The sequence below is a fragment of the Aquarana catesbeiana genome, linkage group LG05, assembly GCF_042186555.1.
Source record: "Aquarana catesbeiana isolate 2022-GZ linkage group LG05, ASM4218655v1, whole genome shotgun sequence".
Lineage (NCBI taxonomy): Eukaryota > Metazoa > Chordata > Amphibia > Anura > Ranidae > Aquarana > Aquarana catesbeiana.
The window spans coordinates 403,295,650-403,316,053 of NC_133328.1; the positions used below are offsets into that span (position 1 = coordinate 403,295,650).

The 20,404-nt window shown below is 40.8% G+C and overlaps 1 protein-coding gene across 3 annotated transcripts in view; it reads left to right on the forward strand.

The window, feature by feature from the left end:
• CDKAL1 (CDKAL1 threonylcarbamoyladenosine tRNA methylthiotransferase) overlaps positions 1-20,404 on the forward strand; it is a 1,191,002-nt gene that overhangs the window by 180,440 nt on the left and 990,158 nt on the right. The window lies entirely within an intron of this gene.

The window sequence follows — 20,404 nt, forward strand, 5'->3', positions numbered from 1 at the left end:
TTGCAAGAAATTTGGTATTTGCATTGATCTAGGCATACTCACAAATGGTAATGCACTAGTCTACCAGTAGCACTGTTCTTTTTTTCTACTGAGGCATAGGGTTCAGTAGCAAATATGTATTTAGAGATGTGGCGTAACATTTTAAAGCAGAGGTATAACCAAAGCTATTTTGGCTCTACTTCGTCTATGGATCACAGGAGTGCACTGCATTCTCTGTAACCCACTAAAGCCCACTGTCGGCTGACGTCACTTAGCTGATCCAGGCTCTGGAAAGATCCCGACTTTCAAGCTCTATATGGCTAGCCTTAAGCTTGCCATACATGCCTAGGTTTCTCTTATTCAGCCTGTGGGTGGAGGATGTGTAAATATTTAAGTATCTTTAAATTCTAACAATACCTCTACTTATACTATGTACAGACAAGATTTGCATATAGTATATAACCTTTTTATATGAAAGTTATTTGTACTGTATAGTTTCATATAGTTTTAATTAAAATTTAGGTTCTTGGCATGCCTTGTCTTCCTGTGAATGAATGCATGTAGTTGGTTGAGTGTGTAGTAAGGATGAGCTCCGGCGTGTTCGCATACTGCACGTGCCGAGCCCGACGGGAAGTCGGCAATGCGCTGCGCTAATTACAGGCAGTGAGACATTTCCCAATCTCTGCAGCCGCACATCAGGACAATGTCTCACTGCTTGTGATTAGCGCTGTGCAGTGCCGAGTTCCTGGCGGGCTCGGCACGTGCAGCATGCGAACACGCCGGAGCTCATCCTTAGTGTGTAGCTATAGATCTTATTTTTTTTTTTTTTTTTTTTTTACAGGTACTTGTATAGCGCTGTCCATTTACGCAGCAGTGCTTTACATACATATTGTGCATTCACATCAGTCCCTGCCCTCAAGGAGCTAATGTAAGATCCCTAACTCACATTCATACATACACATACTAGGGTCAACTTAGACAGGGGCCAATTAGGGCCTACCAGTAGGTGTTGGATACAGGGTTTCCTACCACACCTCAATCTCATACTATTTATCTATATATTAAAGTGTCACTAAACCCACATCATGAAAACCTATCAATGCTGTATTACATGTTGTTCATACTAGCTCAGTGAGAGATCCGTTTTCTGTATTCTGCAAAAAACCTGGTTGATCCTGCTGCGCTCTATCTCCATCTTCTGTCCATGTCCCTAATTCAGCTAGGGGTTTTGCAGCTGTGGTGGCAACTCTGCACATGCTCAGTTTTCAGTAAGTTTTTATGCTGAGCATTTCCTCTCTATCACATCTAAGCAGCCAATGTGACTATAGAGTCAAACATGTGGGTGTATACACCGACATGTGTGACATTAATATTTAACATGTGACCAGCAGCAGAGGGCTAGTAGAGGCTCCTCCTGCTTATGTTTCCCTGCAGAAAGGCTGGGGAAGATTTGGGTCATGTGACAGCTATATATCGATTAGTAAAAAGGTACAAAATATAGGTACCCAATATTGAAATGTAAAAACTAAGCTAGCAGTTTTATAGATCACGGCAACATCAACACGTGTAGGATATACAACATTAGAGATGTATTCGTACATAGCAATATACCTTTGCACAATGGTACTGACTAGTATTCCAACATTTCTCTGCTCCCTCAGTTTCTCTCCCTCACTCAGCTAAAAATGAATCAAGTGATGATGAAGAGGGGCAAATAAGGACATCCTTGGCCGCCCAACATCCTCCTTATCAGCCTTTGACATAGTTGGTGGTTAGGATGCCAGCAGCTGGCCTGCATGATGCCCATGCTTGCAATGATGCACAATAAAAACTTGTGGCTTTGTGTAATAGACAGGCAAGCTTGGTTCACCCATTGGATTGTTTGTGATTATTGGGCATTTTTTGACGTTTTGCCAAGGCACCCCTGAAGAACCCAGAAGACACCCCAGGGTGTCACGGCACCCTGGTTAAAAAAGGCTTATATATGTTTTAGGGGCTTTTTGTTTGGTGTGTGAGCTGAATGTATTGTTAACCTGTCTGTTTTATCCTAAAAGTATCTCTTAGATTATGGTTATTTTATACAGGTAATCAATAAAGCTGTATAATTTTCTAATAACTCTAAGTGGATGACTGTATAAGCCTTTTTTGAATTATTTGCTGCAAATTAAATTGTTTAATGTCACTAAAGTAATGAATTATGCAAAAAAATATTTTTCTCTAGCATATTTGCCTGCCTGCTGTTGATGTTAATGCGTTCATGCATAGTGCTATGTTATTTTGCTATTGGATGAGGGATCGTTCACAATGTGAAACTTCTAGTGGTCCAGCTGTAGGATGCATCCTGCCTTTAACCACTTCACGCCCGCGCTATAGCCGAAAGATGGCTACAGCGTGGCCTTAAAATGCAGTGAGGGCATACGTGGACATCGTCCTGTGCTCGCGCTTCTGCGCACCCCCTGCAGAGTGCTCATTGATTGCCGAGTCCTTTTACCGGCCTCTGTAAAATGGACATCGGTCCCGCACAGTGCCCATTAGTGCTGCCTTTTGGTGCCCATCAGTGCCCATCCATGCCACCTATCAGTGCTGCCTTATCAGTGCAGCCTCATCAGTGCTCATCAATGAAGGAGAACAATTAAAGTTTGCTAAATTTCATAACAAACTAGGAAAACTTTTTTTTTTTTTTTAAATGTTCTTTTTTTTTTTTTTTTTTGTTTTGTTTTTTTTTTTTTTTTTTGTTTTGTTTTTTTTTTTTTAGCAAAAAATAAAAAAACCCAGTGGTGATTAAATACCATCAAAAGAAAGCTCTATTTGTGTGAAAAAAAAATTATAACATTTTCATATGGGTACCGTGCAATTGTCATTCAAAGTGTGACAGAGCTGAGAGCTGAAAATTGGCCTGGGAAGAAAGGGGGGTATATGTGCCAAGTAAGCAAGTGGTTAAAAACCCACAGCCTTTCGTGCTCTACCGTATCCAAAACAGCGTGGATGAGGCTTTAACCACTAGGCGTCCGCGCTATAGCCGAAAGACGGCTACAGCATGGACTCCAATTGCCAGGAGGGCGTCCCTGGACGTCCTCCTGTTCACTTCCACGTTGCGCGCTCCCGCGGGCGTGCATCAGGGAAGTTTGTGCTGGCCATGTCCCTCGGACACAGCCAGTCACAGATCGCCGTAAACGGCCAATGACAGCGGCCGTCTACAGTGCGATCGCTCTGCCAATGAGAGAGCATCTCGTATGTAAACATATGAGATCACCTCTCATCGCCGGCTCTCCCTCCTCACACAGAGACAGCATGTGAGGAGGGAGAGTGAACCGAAAGTAAACAGAAAAAAAAAAAAAAAACGAAAAAAAAGTGTCAGCACTGTTATCTGTCCTGCCATCTGCCCCTGCTGTCATGTCCCTGCCATCTGTCCCCAGTGCCACGTATAAGTGCCATCTGTCATCAGTGCCACATAGTGCCATCTGTCATAAGTGCCATGTATCAGTGCCATCTGTCATCATTTCCACATATTAGTGCCATCTGTCATCAGTTCCACATATAAGTGCCATCTGTCATCAGTGCCACGTATTAGTGCCATCTGTCATCAGTGTCACGTATTAGTGCCATTTGTCATCAGCGCCACGTGTCATCAGTGCCGCATATTAGTGCCATGTGTCATCAGTGCCACGTATTAGTGCCATGTGTCATCCGTGCCACGTATTAGTGCCATGTGTCATCAGTGCCACGTATTAGTGCCATCTGTCATCAGTGCCACGTATTAGTGCCATCTGTCATCAGTGCCATGTATTAGTGCCATCTGTCATCAGTGCCACATCACTGTCAGTGCCACGTATCAGTGGCATTTGTCATCAGTGTCACATGTCATTGTCCTGGTTCTCCAGGGCCTTCAAAAGTGTAATAGGTAGTCAACAAATTAGATGTGTAATTTATGCTCCTAGAGCACGTGACGGCGCTCCCTGCATGTTGGGACTCTGTATGTGGCCAGGCTGTGAAAAGTCACACACATGTGGTATCGTAATACTCAGGAGGAGTAGCAGAATGTATTTTGGAGTGTCATTTGTGGTATATACATGCCATGTGAGAGAAATAACCTATTAAAATGACAATTTTGTGGGGGGAAAAAAAATAAAAAAAATCTTCATTTTGCAAGGAATTGTGGGAAAAAATGACAACATCAAAAACCTTCCCATGCATCTAACTAAATACCTTGGAATGTCTACTTTCAAAAAAGGGGTCATTTGGTGGGTATTTGTACTTTCCTGACATGTTAGGGTCGCAAGAAATGAGATAGGCCACCAGTACGTCAGGTGTGATCAATTTTTTATGATTTGCACCACAGCTTGTAGACTCTCTAACTTTCACAAAGACCAAATAATATTCACTAATTTGGGTTATTTTTATCAAAGATATGTAGCAGTATAAATTGTGGCCAAAATTTATGAAGAAAAATTACTAATTTGCAAAATTTGACAGAAACTAAGAAAAATGCGTTTTTTTTTTCAAAATTTTCGGTCTTTTTTCATTTATAGTGCAAAAAATAAAAAACCCAGAGGTGATCAAATACCACCAAAATAAAGCTCTATTTGTATGAAAAAAGGACAAAAAATTCATTTGGGTACAGTATTGTATGACTGAGTAATTGTCATTCAAAGTGTGAGAGCGCTGAAAGCTGAAAATTGGTCTGGTCACGAGGGGGGTTTAAAGTGGAGTTCCACCCACTTTTACAACTCTTCAGCATCCCTCACTAAACTGTGCACTGTAAACGAATTGGATATTTTTAATTTTTTTTCTCAGCACCTACTGTATATCTGCTGTATTCATTTTTCACTTCCTCCTCCCTGGCCGTGGCCCATCACATCATTTCCTGTTTGCAATGCCTTCTGGGAAGGGGCAGAACTTCCTCTGAAACTGCCAATGCTATGGAAACCTGACCTGAAACCTATTACACTGCTTGTGCTGCACTGAGCATGTGCGAGATCTGCAAGGATGAGATTCAGGAAAAAATACAGTCTGGCTTCAGATGCCCACACTTAAGATGGCCACGGCCTGCCGTAAGTTTATAAAATAACAAACTACTGCTATAAACTAACAAAACAGACCTTAGTTTACAGACTAACTTTACTAGAATACATTAAGCTTGTGTATTATAGGGGTATTTTTATTTAAAAAGTATAATTTCGGCTGGAACACCACTTTAAGTGTCCAGTTGTCAAGTGGTTAAATAAAGGTACCGTTAGAGTTTAGGGTAAGCTACAAAGGAAGTACGGGGGTATAACCATACAGTAACCATGATGCTTTGCAATCATCCCCCATGTTGCATCCCCTCCCCCCACAAAATGCTGGTTCCGTGGTTGCAGCACTTTATTCCCCTCCTGAATGCCTGTCAGTCATGCCCCTGCCCCCTTTTTTTGGCTGAATTGGGCAGTGAATGGAATGAAAGTTAGCTACTTTTAATGGCCCCTTTAGTGGTGAGCAGGTTCACTTTGGTAAATTGTCCAGTTAAGTTCTCTAGATAACACCATTTTTTTCTTGTGTACAATCTAAACAAATAGTTTCTAAGCATTCCTTATCTGGGTCACAGTTAACTTTATAATCTTGTTGTTGCCACATGTGCCTACATGTAGCTATGTCCCGAGTCACGCCTTAAACTTTTTTGTTTTGTATACAAATTAATGTTTGTTTTTAAAACCAAGTGCTGAGAAAAAGCAGTTATTTGTGATTACTTTATGTCTGTTTATAGCTATTTAAATCTGAATGTTTTGAATTTTGTTCAAGTTTTATTTAAAAGTCTTTAAAACATGACCAGTTGTAAAAGCAGGGTATACATGCTGAGACTTTTTTTTTTTTTTTTTTAGATATTTTTTTTGTTCAACACCTATGCCCTGTTCACACGAGCAGAAAATCGTACGACAAATACCGCTTTCGAAGTGATCGTACGATAATCTGATAGTACAGAGCTTTCGAGAGCTGATCAGAAAAGTTCATCCAATATTATTTGATCGGACATGCACAAATTTTTTTTTTCGTACAATGCCAGATCGCACAATTTTTGTTTAATCAGTACAGCTGTCGTTCGAAAATGCAATACAAATTCATAACACATGACGTCACTTACAAATTTTATTCTGTCGTACGCACATTTTTGTGACTTTAGTAAACATCAGATTCGATCTGAGATTAGCATGCAAAAAAAAACAGATGATCATTCGTCCGATAATCTCATCGTGTGTACTGGGCATTACAGATCCCTGCATCAACATAAGCAATGTTCATGCTGAGATCTCTCCCGCTGTGCCGCTCTATTCTGACAACTGGGTCCTCTCCTCCCCTTTACTAGCCATTCACAGAAGCCTTTGTATTTTGTGAACAGCTCAGTGAAGCTGGCCCCCCCTACAATCGGCACAAATAAAAACTCGTGTTTCTTTAGTGCTACATTTGTGCTGTTTTATGCCGTAAAAATTTACATTTGTTCTGTGTTTTTTTTTTTTTGTTTTTTTTTTAAGATATTAGCAGTTGTTTTTTTTTCAGCCTAGGACATCACCTATCCCCCCGACAACAGCCAGATGGCACAAAACCAGGCTGGTTAGTGCCGCGTTGGTGCTGTTTAATTCTCCGTTCTATCTTTTATTGTTTTTGCGTTATTAATGATTTATTAAAGGTCACCAAAGGTCACTCAGTCTCGTTGGTTAGTGCTACGTTTGTGCTGCTACCAGTAGCCCCTGAGCCGGAGCTCACTAACCAGGTATGTGGCAGGAGGGCGGAGTGATGTCATCGTCTGGAAAAAACGACTGTATTTATTGGCGTATAACGCACACTTATTCACTCTGAAAATCGGGTGCAAATAGCGTGTGTGTGTTATACACCAATACTTAAATTTTAGCTACCTCGGAGGGGACAGGGAGGGGGGATGAGTGCCGTCAGATTACATACAATGAGAATCTCCTGTTTACTTGGCGGCCTCTGTAATAGGAAGTCCTTTCTCCTGGGCCGCCGTTGGACCACTGTTCTGTCTATCATAGGAGATTCTCACTGTATATAATCTGTCGGTGCTCTTCCTGCCCCCTCCCTGTACCCTGTAGGCTGTAGATGGGCATCAATCAGGCTGCACTGATGGCAATGGTGAGGCTGCTGCACTGATGGCAATGGTGAGGCTGCTGCACTGATGGCAATGGTGAGGCTGCTGCACTGATGGCAATGGTGAGGCTGCTGCACTGATGGCAATGGTGAGGCTGCTGCACTGATGGCAATGGTGAGGCTGCTGCACTGATGGCAATGGCAATGGTGAGGAGGCTGCTGCGTCGATGGCAATGGTGAGGAGGCTGCTGCGTCGATGGCAGTGGTGAGGAGGCTGCTGCATTGATGGCAATGGTGAGGAGGCTGCTGCATTGAGGGCACTTGTGAGGCTGCAGATGGGCACTGACCCTTATTTTGCTTCAAAGTACCTTATTTAAAATGTAAGTTTTTTTTTTTTTTTTTTTTTCTGCAAACTTCCCTCTTAAAATGAATGTGTGTGTTATACGCCGATAAATACGGTAATTGCTATTATCTTAAAAATAAAAGCAGCACAAATTTGAATTTTTATGACACAAAAAAGCAAAAACGTAGCACTAACAAATTGTGTATTTGTTTTTAAGATTTAATAACATGGGGTACAAAGTGGGTGGGTGTGTTATCAAATAAAAACAAGCTGTTATAACTAAAAAAGCATAACCACACAAAGTAAAAATGTTAGCAGCACAAGCCACCACAAATACGGCACTAACCAACCAGCTTGATTTTGTGTCATTTGGCTGTTGTAGGGGGGCTGGGTGATGTCATAGTCAGGAAAAAACAATTGCTGATATCGTAAAAATAAAAGCAGCACAAATGTAGCACTAAAGAAACACACTTGAGTTTTTATTTGTGCTGGTTGTAGGGGGAGGGGGGGAGGGGCGGGTTTAAAAAAAAAACTGTTATAACTTAAAAACCCTAAAAGCACAAATAAAAATGTTAGCAGCACAAATCGGCACAAACGTAGCACTAACCAACGAGACCAGTTTTGTAATTTGGCTGTTGTAGGGGGGCTGTGTGACCTTTATTAAATCATTAATAACGCAAAAACAATAAAAGGTAGAACGGAAATGTAAATGGCAAAAACCAGCACAAACGCGGCACTAACCAACCAGCCTGTTTTCGTGCCATTTGGCTGTTGTAGGGGGGCTAGGTGATGTCATAGTCTGGAAAAAACAATTGCTTACATCTTCAAAATAAAAGCAGCACAAATGTAAATTTTAACAGCACAAAACAGCACAAACATAGCACTAAAGAAACACACTTGAGCTTTTATTTGTGCTGATTGTAGGGGGGGGGGGGGCAGCTTCGCTGAGCTTTTGTGAACTCCTTTTTTGTGAAGCTTTATGGACATCAAAGCCTTGCAGGTATATAAGAGCTTAACGCTAGAAATACATTATTCAGTATTTCTTCTTTCAAGGAAAATGATACCCCTAAGCGGCGCAGTATCAGGTCCTCGAAGGGCTCTCGCAGATTCAATAGCTGTATCTGAGGGCCTTTCTAGAAGCTCATTAAACACTTTTTGTAGGGCCTTGGGGGGGTATTTTCTCAGCAGTTATAGTCTCAGGGGTTCCTTGCACCTTTAAGTTGCTCCTGCCCCTACTGTCCATGTCTTCCACCTGTATATTCGTGTTAATTAAATGCATGGAGTGGGTTTGGGTGACTTGCTCAAACCTCTTAATCTCTTCATTCCTTAGCTTGCCTGCTTGTTCAGCCAAGGAAAGCTGTTTTGAGAACAAGAATGTCTGCTTTTGGTTAAAGCTGCTGAAAAAGTGTTTTATTTGTCTGCCACAATGTCCATCATGGTGGCATAGGTGAGTTGTATGTCAGTAGTTCAGTCCTCTTACCAGATCTTCTGTGGTAGACAAAGAGCCCCCACTCTAATCTTCCTCACTCCGTACCTTCACCATCTTGGCTTGGTCCCAGACACGCAGCTCCAAGAAGATGCCTGGGTTCGAAAGATGTCTGAAATGTTGCAGGCAGCTGTGGAGGTGGATGAATGATGTGAGCGACCCAGGGAAGTGTTCTCTGTCACTTTGCCTATTTTAAAGTTTGTTTAAGGTACGAAGCCCCGCTAAGAGCTGCTGCAGCCTTGGAGCTCCTTCAGTGTGCAGCCATATCCGCTGTGCGCTAAGCCACACCCCACAGAGGTACATTATTCAAGTTACTTTACCTAATTAGTGAACATGTTCTTTTAATTATATAACTGTCTTCCCCACCTGTGGATTTTTTACCCCCTCAGACTGCCTATAAACATTAAAGTGGTTGAAAATCCTTACACATAGCCAGTGAAGTGACTGGCCTCAGGTGATACACAGAGATGAAACAAATTCTCCTACATAATTTGTACCTGTTTCTCTGCAGCCGTCTCTCCTGTACTGTTATTCAAAGTCCAGAATTAAAAGCTCTCCACCCCCTGCTTTCTGACAGCTTGTCTGAGCTGTCAGAAAGCAGGGGGTGGAGAGCTGAAATTACACACTGCAGAGCTCAGTGAGTTGATGTCTGAGAGCTGATTGGAGGAAAGTGACACACCCCCTTCACAAAGGAACAGAGCTGAGGCTTTTAATCCCAGGCTGTGTGCTGGAAATCTTTCCCACCTCCTTTTTTGATGTCAAGAAAACTTGTATAGTGTGGTTTTGCAGTATTTCTCACTTAAACCTAACCTTCTCTCCTCACCATAACTACTGAAACTTTCACACCAAAACCTATTTTACGAGTGCAGCTTGTACAATAATTTTTAGATCTGCAAGGAGAAACCCTCCACTACTGGCTTATCGTGGAGGCAACAGCAATGCTTTTCAAACACTGTTCAATAAGGATTGAGGAGTTGTAGCGCTGTAAACCAAGAGGCATATGTATAAAAAGATCTTTACCCAGTCTTAAAAAAAAAAAATATATATATATAATAAGAATTGTTAATTAGCCTACAAGAACATGCCATGCTCATTGTTTATTTGTGTGTCAGGAACAGTCTTGTGATCACACCAGAAGATAACCCAAGAGTGACTCAGCTGTGGGTTTTCAAGAAAACTGGTTTTAAACAAACTGCTGCTTACCAGAATAGCTTACAGCACAGGAGGATTTGTTTCCAGCCTATTGTTATTAATGTTAGAGTATCCAATGCCTGTAGGCACAGTGTGAATAAAAAGTAGTGAAAGTTGAAATCAAAACATGAAGCCATTTCATTATGTGCAAAAACAACTTTCCATACTGCAACCTTGGCCCAAGCATTTAACTCTTAGAAACAGAAATCATAATGCAGTATAAAGAAAACTTACAGTGAAAGAATTGTAGTATGTAGAAGGGAAGATCAAAGAACACATGGATTAATGACGTGTAAGAGGGCCTAAGAGAGTGTGGTCAGGGTGAAATGAGAAAGAAAGATTTGAGCTGCCAGTGCAGAAAATGCTAATCTTCAGGCTGTTTTTCCACAGCTATCAAACTCCAGACTTCAGGTCAGTGACTTGTGAAATGTTCTGAACCCAAAAGGATCAGCCTAGCAGCTAGTTTTTTCATTAGGACAGGTTCCCTTTTAACCACTTGCCAATTTTCAGCGCTGTCACATTTTGAATGACAATTGCGTGGTCATGCAACACTGTACCCAAATTCAATTTTTAGCATTTTTTTCACACAAATAGAGCTTTCTTTTGGTGGTATTTAATCACTGCTGGGTTTAGTTTTTGCAAAAAAAAAAAAAAAAGTATATATTTGTGTATGTGTGTGTGTGTGTGTGCGTGTATATATATATATATATATATATATATATATATATATATATATATATATATATATATATATATATATATATATATGTGTGTGTGTGTGTGTGTGTGTGTGTGTGTATGTATATATATATATATATATATATATATATATATATATATATATATAGAAAATTTTTAAAACAAACCAACCGTTTCATGGTTTGTTATAAAATTTAGAATTTTCTCCTTCCTTGATGTGCGCTGATAAGGCAGCACTGATGAGGCACTGAAAGTTGGCACTTATATGCACTTGTAGGTGGCACTGGTGGGCACTACATAGTAGCAGTTGCTCTGTGTGATCAGGAGCGATTTCCCTCCGACAGAAGTGGCTAATCGCCTATTTTTTTTTTCTCCTCAGGCTGTCAGCGTGCAGAAAAAATTAAAAGCCGATTACGTTCTTCTGTTTACATCAGGTGATCAGCTGTCATTGGCCGACAGCTGATCACATGGTAAAAGGATGGGATCGGCCCCTTACTTTCATTGACTCGCTGATCACAGAGCGCACATTCTCATGAGGACATACGTGGACGCCCTCCCGGAAAATAAGGTCCGCAATGTAGCCGTCTTTCGGCTATAGTGCAAGCGGAGGTGGTTAATATTCTGAACCATCATGCTATATACTTCTATAACATGGCCCTGTTCTTATCAACTAGCAGGGTTGTTTTTCTGCACATGGCGGTGCATTCAATTCTTTAGCATGTGCAAATGGCAAACCTAACAGTGGGGTGAAACCTGACAGTTTATCTGGGGATCACAAACGCCCCAGGATAAACAGGCTGACATATACTCCCATATTTCATGGGGGCTTTGGACTTCTCAATCTGTTTCTGCCTTGTGGTATGCCAAAAATCTCTCAGCTTGCTCACACTACTACTATTGGACCTACCCCTCAATGGGTTGTCATCAAAGCTCTCTCATGCTCTTGGATCCCTAGTAGACTGCATCCTTCCATCCTGTGTCCTACTTTGTCGTATTTGCATGCAGTTTGGGATAGGCGGAGAGCTAGAATGCCTCTTTCTCCACACACTCCTTTGGCCCCTGTGCTCAATAATCCAGAATTTCCGCCGCAACTAGGACCACATCATTTTCAGTGGTGGACCAACAAAGGTTTTCTAACGAAAGATTTCCTCGATGGTGATAAACCATATATCTTAGCCCACTTTCAAGACGCCCTGAAAATGCCTTTTACCGAAAAATTTTCCTATAACCAACTTACATCCTACATTTGCACTAAATTCTGTTCGTTAAATAGCCCCTTGACATCGTTAAAGATATCTTGCAGATGGAGAGACCTAGTCAAAAGTCTTATTTATACAATCTATACATTACTGACGGATTTAACCTGTAAACTTCCCTACATGAAGCTATGGGAACAAGACCTGATGTTCCCAGAACTCTGAGAGCAGCTTTTTTCTAGAAATTGTTGACATACCTAAGCAGGCTAAACGGTTGATTTCTTACATAATCTTGGCTGCTAGAGTTGCTATAGCGTGGAGTTGGAAGCAGGCTGTGGTGTCACTGGACTATGTAAAAAAAATATGTTTAAAAAGATCATGATAAACTCAAGTGTACCCTTTAAAATGACCCCAAAAAATTGACAAGACTAAAGCCCTGTACACACGGGCCGAATATCGGGCAGTATCAGCCGGTTCAATAGAAACCGGCTGACATTTGGCCGGTATGTCCCCCTGTCCGAACACAATAGTTCAGAGGGGAGATCGCTGCACTAACATCAGATTATTGGTACATGATCTCCTCCCGAGCGCTTCAGGTTTTTCGTTCGGCCTGCTGGGTTGAATGAAAAAAAAAAATTGATAGTGTACACTAGACTTTGGGATCTTTTGGATCAGATATATTGCATGTGATCTTGGGATCGCCTTCCCTACAAAACTTTGGTAACGTTCCATGTTTCTTTTTTATGTTTAGCTATTAACAAAACCACAATGTTTTTACTTATTGGCTAATTGTTGGTGTTTTCAGGGTCTTTAAAATAAAGAATAACATTCTTGCTACTCCCCTGAGATTGTTATTGACACTTGGTTTATCATGTTATTGGGTGGTTTTGTACTTTGCTATTCTTCTCTGTTTATATAAAAACTCAATAAACAGATTAAAATTTAAAGTGAGAAATATCAATCAATTATAGTTTATATGCACTTTGATACAGCTGCTGAGAAATTTGTATCTCTCAAACACCTATAAGTGTTGTGAATCTATACCATTATGTGCAGCACTCCATACAAAAACAATCTACCTAATACAGCCCAATTTCATATAACACCAAAAACTCATGTATATGACTGTGCAATTTAGGAATCATAAAGTTACATCTGCATAAAATAAATTAATAGTGTCTAGTGCCCTGTACAATATTCTTAGTGTCCTGTACTTTTTTTGTGTATAACACCCACCCTAATTTTAAGAGGGAAGTTTCTGGAAAAAAAAAACTTTCCATAGACCCTATTTACATTCCAAAGACCCCCTGCACATTACACAGACCCCCCCCCTTTACATTATACAAACCACTACAATTACACTATGCAGAACCCCCGCCCATTGCACAGCCCCCCTGCACTCCCATGAGACCCCCAGTCTGCTGGGACAGCACTGCCAGAGTACTCTAAAGTTTTAAAAATAATCAGTGCCAGTCACTTCTCATAGATTCTTCCTACACTGTGTCACTGTCATTATAAACCAAAGCCTGTAAATACCTCATTAGCTCCATTCTTTCTGGCTGGTCACATGATCACTCTCCTCTGTTTCACGTGACTGCTCTCCTCCTTCAATCTAAAGCTACACTCGGAGGAGGAGCGGAATGAGGAGAGTGGACGTGAAGAAGGGCGAGAATGCGGTATTTGCCAGCTTTGGTTTAATATGACACTACACTACTAGTCTACAAAGAATCACACAGTCTACAAAGGATCTATGTGAAGGGGCTGGCAGTGATTTATTTCTTTATCTTTAGAATACTCCTGCGGGGCGGCATGACTGTCTTCCCCCCCCCCCCCCCCCCCCCCCCCCTCCCAATGTGTGGCACCCGTGGCGGACTGCCCAATGCTTTGACCCCTTTGTACCACAAGTGATGTATTTCCAATGTGGCTCCCATCCCAAGGGGGTTAAAGGATATGTAAACGTTCTTTCTTTCTTTTTCTTTTTTTTTTATTAAACATGTCATACTTGCCTCCTCTGTGCAGTTGGTTTTGCACAGGGTGACCCCGATCCTCCTCTTCTGGGGTCCCTCAGCGGCGCTCCTGGCTCCTCCTCTTCCAGAGTACCCCTGTTGGAGAAGCGCTTTCCCTCGGGTTACCCATGCAGGCTTGCTGCTGCGTCCATTGACACAGACAGCAGGACTCAGCACTGCCCCCCAGCTCCTGCGTCATTGAATTTGATTAACAGCAGCGGGAGCCAATGGGTGCGCTGCTATCTATCCAATCAGGACCCGGGACACCGGCTGGAGCGGGTGTGCTCATCCCTGACACAGGAACAATCAGGCTCAGGTAAGTAAAAGGGGGGCTCTGGGGGGGGCTGGTACACTACAAGAGTTTTTTCACCTCAATGCAATGAGGTGAGAAACCACCAGGGTTTACAGCCCCTTCAAAAGCATTGCAGGAACTGAGACTGCATTGCTGTCTGAAGCTATTCTTGCAATTGTGTTTTACGAAGAACCACCAGAGCTGACATTTAAAATGGCCTAGAAAAAGTTTTGCTGCACCCAGTGTTTCAGTAGTCTGTGAGCCCTAAGATGTTTTATTAGGTAGGGCTGTAAATGCCTGTTCATTGGCTAGATCCAAGACTTGGTTTTACTATTGTGTGTTTTACAAATTTTATAATATTATTATACCTTTACTTTTTTTAGTGTTCTGTTACTAGTACAACCCTGTGTACACTATATAGAGAAAAAGGTTTTCGGCACACAGAGCAATATAGGCCTCAGAAGCTTAGAGCAGTTTCTCTGTAAAAATCAATATACACTATATTGTCAAAATTTACACGCACATGAACTTTAATGGCATCTCAGTCTTGGTCTGTAGGCGTAAATTTTGAGTTGGCCCACCCTTTGCAGCTATAACAGCTTCAACTGTTCTAGGAAGGCTGTCCACAAGGTTTAGGAGTGTGTCTATGGGAATCTTTGACCATTCTCCCAAAAGCACATTTGTGAGGTCAGGCATTGATGGATGAAAAGGCCTGGACCCTAGTCTCCACTCTAATTCATCCCAAAGGTGTTCTATCAGGTTGAGGTCAGGACTCTTTATGGACCTTGTTTTGAAAACTGGTCTAAATCATTTGATGGGTGGGGGGTGTAAAGGCAGGTGCCCCAATACTTTTGGTAATGGTGTATGTATACATTTTTATTTTATTTTTTTTTTTTTATTTCATTTTTTAACGTGTGGCTACATTTGCTAGGCTGGGGATGTTTATTTTATTTCAGTACCATTTATGTCAAGCTTTACCTGAACCATGATCCTGTTACTCTTTGTTTTGCCCCAGAGTCAGATGTCTGGTTCAGTTCTGATTCTACAAAATGTTCTTTTTTTTTTTTCTTTTTACGTGCTTATCTTTTAAATCCTCAATATGTTGAATCTAGCTGCCGTTTTGGGAATAATTATTAAAGCTACAAGCCTATAATTAAATCAGCAAATTAATTCACAAATGCTATTTCTCTTCTCACCTCAAGTTCAAATGCCAGACATCCCTTGGAAGACAGTGCATCCGTGCCACAGCCTTTCAGTTCAATAATTCTGTAAAGCATGCACTAGTGATAACATCTCTAGAATACCCTATTGAGCAGGTTCGTGTGCTAAGCAGAATTGCCAACAAAATGACTGATTATTCAGTCTGATCACGATTTAATTTGCTTCTGTAATGATAAAATATTTGATCTACGTTTTTTTTCTCCACTGCTGAATAGCAGCCTGTTGGCCTCACCACATATGACTGAGATCTGTCCTGCTACCCTTTTCTCTATGTATTTCTCATTCTTGAGTAGCAGAAATTCTTTGTGCATTTCGCCTTAAGTTAAAATCCTCATCTGTTTACTTTTGATATGTTGCCTGTTTGGTAAAGTTTCTGTAGAAAAAACAAAAAAAGAAAGAAAATTCCGCCTAATTGCATTTCTATTCAGATACATGCCATGTAAATTAATTTTTAGATGGCGGTGTATTTCCAGAAGCCGACTGCTGATGCAATTAAAATGATGGTTCAAGGTAAAGTTCATTTAATTGAAGAATATGAAGGATGTGAGAGGAAAATGTATTTATTCTTTTCACTTAGAGATTCCATGAGGTATTATTCTCATTAGCATTCATGTATTTGAAGGGTAAAAGCCTTTCTAATACCCATCTTCAGCTACCTTGAATTTCTAAAGAACAAAATATTTTACTGGCTTTTGTTGTTTTGAAGAAGATTCATTAAATATTACTAATATGAGAATTTTTTTTTTTTTTTGCTCCTATTTTTTTCATGATCAAGTTCCCATATAGGTATGTGTGTGTCTGTATGTATATGTGTGTGTGTCTCTGTGTGTGTTTGTGTGTATGTATGTATATATGTGTGTGTATATGTGTGTGTGTATATGTGTATATGTATATATGTGTATATGTATATATATATATATATATATATATATATATATATATATATAAAATATATATTAGTATTGTTAAGGCTTGTTTTAATGTATAGACAACTTAAAAATTATTTCCCAGATAGCATGTTGTAAATCAGTTGTGACAGCATCATACCGCCAATCCAAAATCTCAAATGCGAAAATTCCCACTCCCTTCTTTACGCAATTTCCAAAGTCTGTTTCTTTGCGGTAAGGGAACATTCTACAGCTACAAAAAAAAAATAAAAAAATGCCTAGCCATTTTCTAAACTTGCACCGATAATGCTGTCTTTGCTGTTACTAAGCATTTGCATGAGTATTTGTGCAACTGCTCCAATGCCTAAAACCGATACATTTTGCACTGCGATTTGAGCCCATACAAAATGAATAGGCTCACATCGCACTGCCAGGAATCACAGTTGATTTGAATACGAATGCAGTGCAGTTCCTGTCTGAATCGCATGCTGTTTCTTCCACTGCTTCTGTTGGAACCCAGACTGGTCATTGTGACTTCAGCCCTACCTTTTTACCTCGAGTGGAACTGCAGTCAAAGTTTTATTCTAATGCTGGGTAGTATGGGTAAGGTTTTTAGAGCATCTGAGGTTTATTTGGTCTGGCCCTTCCAGGACAGAAAGTAAGGCAAAGTTATAAACCACTTTCTTGCCACCAGAACAGGAGTAGAGAGAGACTCCAGGTTGTTGGTATATGTTCCAGTCACAACTGGCAAAGGTGGGAGTTGAGCACACTTTACATGATCTCCCTTTTGGGTCAAATTTATGTGTATGCAGATTCCAGGGTGAGGCGGTGATTGATTACTTTTTATGTTTACAGTGAGCCCTCCATTTACCTACTCAGCAGAGAGTCCACACATGAATATACTGATCACATGGACCTTTTGTCCTAATAATATGAAGCACATCTCTGTACGTTTTGTACAGTTTGGCAGTATGTAGTCAGCTATACACTAGCCTTTGGATGTATCTGAATATTATCAGGCTGAATATTTGTGTAGATTTATATTAAGGCCTCGTTCACACCATGTGCAAGACATGATTTTTTTTTTTTTTTCTGCACATGTTCTGCCAGGCCACAAAAAAAAATAAACAGTTGTCCTCTATGTGCCTTATTCAAACCACAACACTGGTATCGCATGCAGGTTTTTTTCTGCGCATGCATCTGCAACTTGTATGCAGATTTGTACGTGGAAAAAAAAACCTGACATGACATCATCCTTGTGGTGTGAACAGGGCAGAAGAGGAAGTGATGACACAGTGTGATATCTGTGCATAAAAAAATAAATTAAAAAAAGTGCATGTCAACTTGCATAAAAGCCCTCTAAAACACTTGTGAAAACTGATGTAAACTCATGTCTCTGCATGTGAAATCTGCACATTTTTATGCATGTATGGTGTGAACGAGGCCTACACAATTCAAACAATTTTTGTCTATTTTTCCTTTTTGCAATTAACCACTTAGCTGAGGCCTCAGTATAGTAATGTTTTAGCAGGTTGAAATGTTTTTAAATTACTTTTTTATTAAAAGTGACATTTTTATTCTATTGATGGTGATGTCTCTGCTTAACCAGATCATCCTCAGATTATACCTTTTGCTATATATGCTTGCATTAAAAACACATTTTTTGATTCTGTATTGTGTAAACCGCTGCATTAATGTGTCTTTATCTGCCTCAAATTTAGATTTAAAGTGACACTTAACAAATTGTATTCAAGTATGTATTCCCCTAGCCCAATTCTCTGCTCCAGCGGCAAACGATGTTCCCCCCGGATCCAGCGGACTGTACCTGACGTCTTCGCACCCACAGCAGGTCTATGGGCGTGATGACATTAGGAACAGTCCTCTACACAGCAGTCCACTGCACAACAGCGCAAGAGCGCGTGGGGGGGTGGGGGTGTGGGGGTAGGAACCGCAGGGACGGCTCTTGTGCTGAGGATCGGCGGATTAGGTAAGTATATCTCCACTTTCCGATCTCCTAGACCAAAACCAGCAGTTAACCCGTGCAGTGCGAGCACAGCCTCAGTTAATGGGAAAAAAAAATTGGCCAAAGTCCCCCTTAAACTTTTGCTCTTAGCCTGCTCAAAAAAAAAAAATTATATATTTATTTTTGCTGCTGTGATTCGAATTTGTTACAGGGTGGCTATGTTTGTTCCCCATAATCTCACTGTATGTAGCCACCTTCTATTGCACACTCCCAAGATTGATGTATAGTGTGCATAAAAACGTGCACATGACCACAGCTGATTCCAAAGGTTGGTAGCCCTTGAAAAGTAAGCTCACCATAGATTGAATTTTTTCTATTCGTGTGTGGTGAAACAAGATTTAGTTGTCTGGGCCAAGGCACAATAGATTATACTGATCATTGTTGATCTGGTCTGATAGACTGAAAGGTTCACTTGGAATTTAACCCCTTTGCGCAGACCACCTCCCAGCCCTTTAAGAGTTCTGAAAGCCCAGTGACGGGCGTTCGGGTCATGTGACTGCTGTGACAGCTAATCGCATGATTGTAAAGCTCCTGATCACAAGTATGCACTGGGAACTTACTGATCCCTGCTGGCTACTGGGCAGGGAGCGCACTCTTAGCATGGTTAAGTTGTTTTAACAGGACCACATATATGTGTGTGTATGTATGAATATATGTGTAATATGTATGCACAGTATATATGCGACTGCTCGTCATTAATGTCCATCCGCTGAGCTGCCGAATATATGCATATGACCGGCATCAAGTGGTTAAAGCCAGTCATACAAGGATCAAATTTTGCCCGGTTGAATAGGTCAATCAACTGAACCAACAACAGCACACTGGCAACAGCCTGCAGCACTGGTCCGTGTATTCTGATGGTGGGGGGACGTCTCCCCACTGTCAGAATACAAAGCAAAGAGGATTCCCCCATCCACATTAAGTGTGTGAATGGGGGGGATCAAATCATTTTTTTTTTTCGTTGAACAAAAAAAAAATCTGACTTATCCATGGCCAGCCTTAGGTAAGTACTCTTCTGTCTGTTCGGCTCACAGTAGCAGCCTGAAGTTCAAACCCTTTTTCCGTACATCCAAACTGAATAACATTTTAGGCCTGTCCTAATTGTACTTTATACAGCTCAGAAAAGCTCAGCCCCAATGAAAAAAATATCAATGAATTGGAAAAAAAAAAAGGTGGTGTGCAGTATCAATGACACCTAATTAAAGTAGGTCCAGCCATTGCCAGCTGTGACAGGATTAGACAGCCAGTGAACAGTATGAAAAGGTTAACTTGTTGGTTGGGTTAAACATATAAAGTTTGTGTGCTGCTCATGAAAGCGATACTTGCATAGTTCTGATTGTTTTGTGTTTATAGTAGAAACATGTGAATACAGCACTTCCCGTGTTTTGCAATGGTTCCAATGAAGCAGATAAAACAGGTTTAGGAGAATGTAAACAACATGTTCCGCCACTAACTTTTTTCCACTTTTATGATGATCCTTTGTATCTCCAGCTGTTGCCCTTTTATTTGTAGCTGGATTGGATTGCACAGGCAAAACTGATATCGCCATTGACTATTTGCTATCGTAATTTCTATTGGGAAAATGATCTGATTATCAATTTGTGCTTTTTGTTGCACATATGTTTTTATGATACATGCACGTATTTTTGTTTCAGTAATGTCATGCAATTGCATTTGTGCTTGGTATACTTTATTATGGGTAAATTTAATGCGAAAGCTGTGCAGAAAAATGCTGGCAAACTGAAAATCCAACTTTTGATAAAATTAAAAATGGATTCCTGAGGATTGTGACCTGGAGCACTTCTGGGTACCTCAAGGAGAACAAATGATGTCTATGTATGCCATGGCAAATGTTGGTGTGACCATACTGTGCTGACAGTAGGACGGACGTCAAGGGGCATGTTTAACTAGAATCTGTAACAACTTGCTGTATATACAACACATGCCACAGGGCTTGTACCCCCACAATATGCTTTAATTACTGTGTCACTACAAGTTTCTCAGACA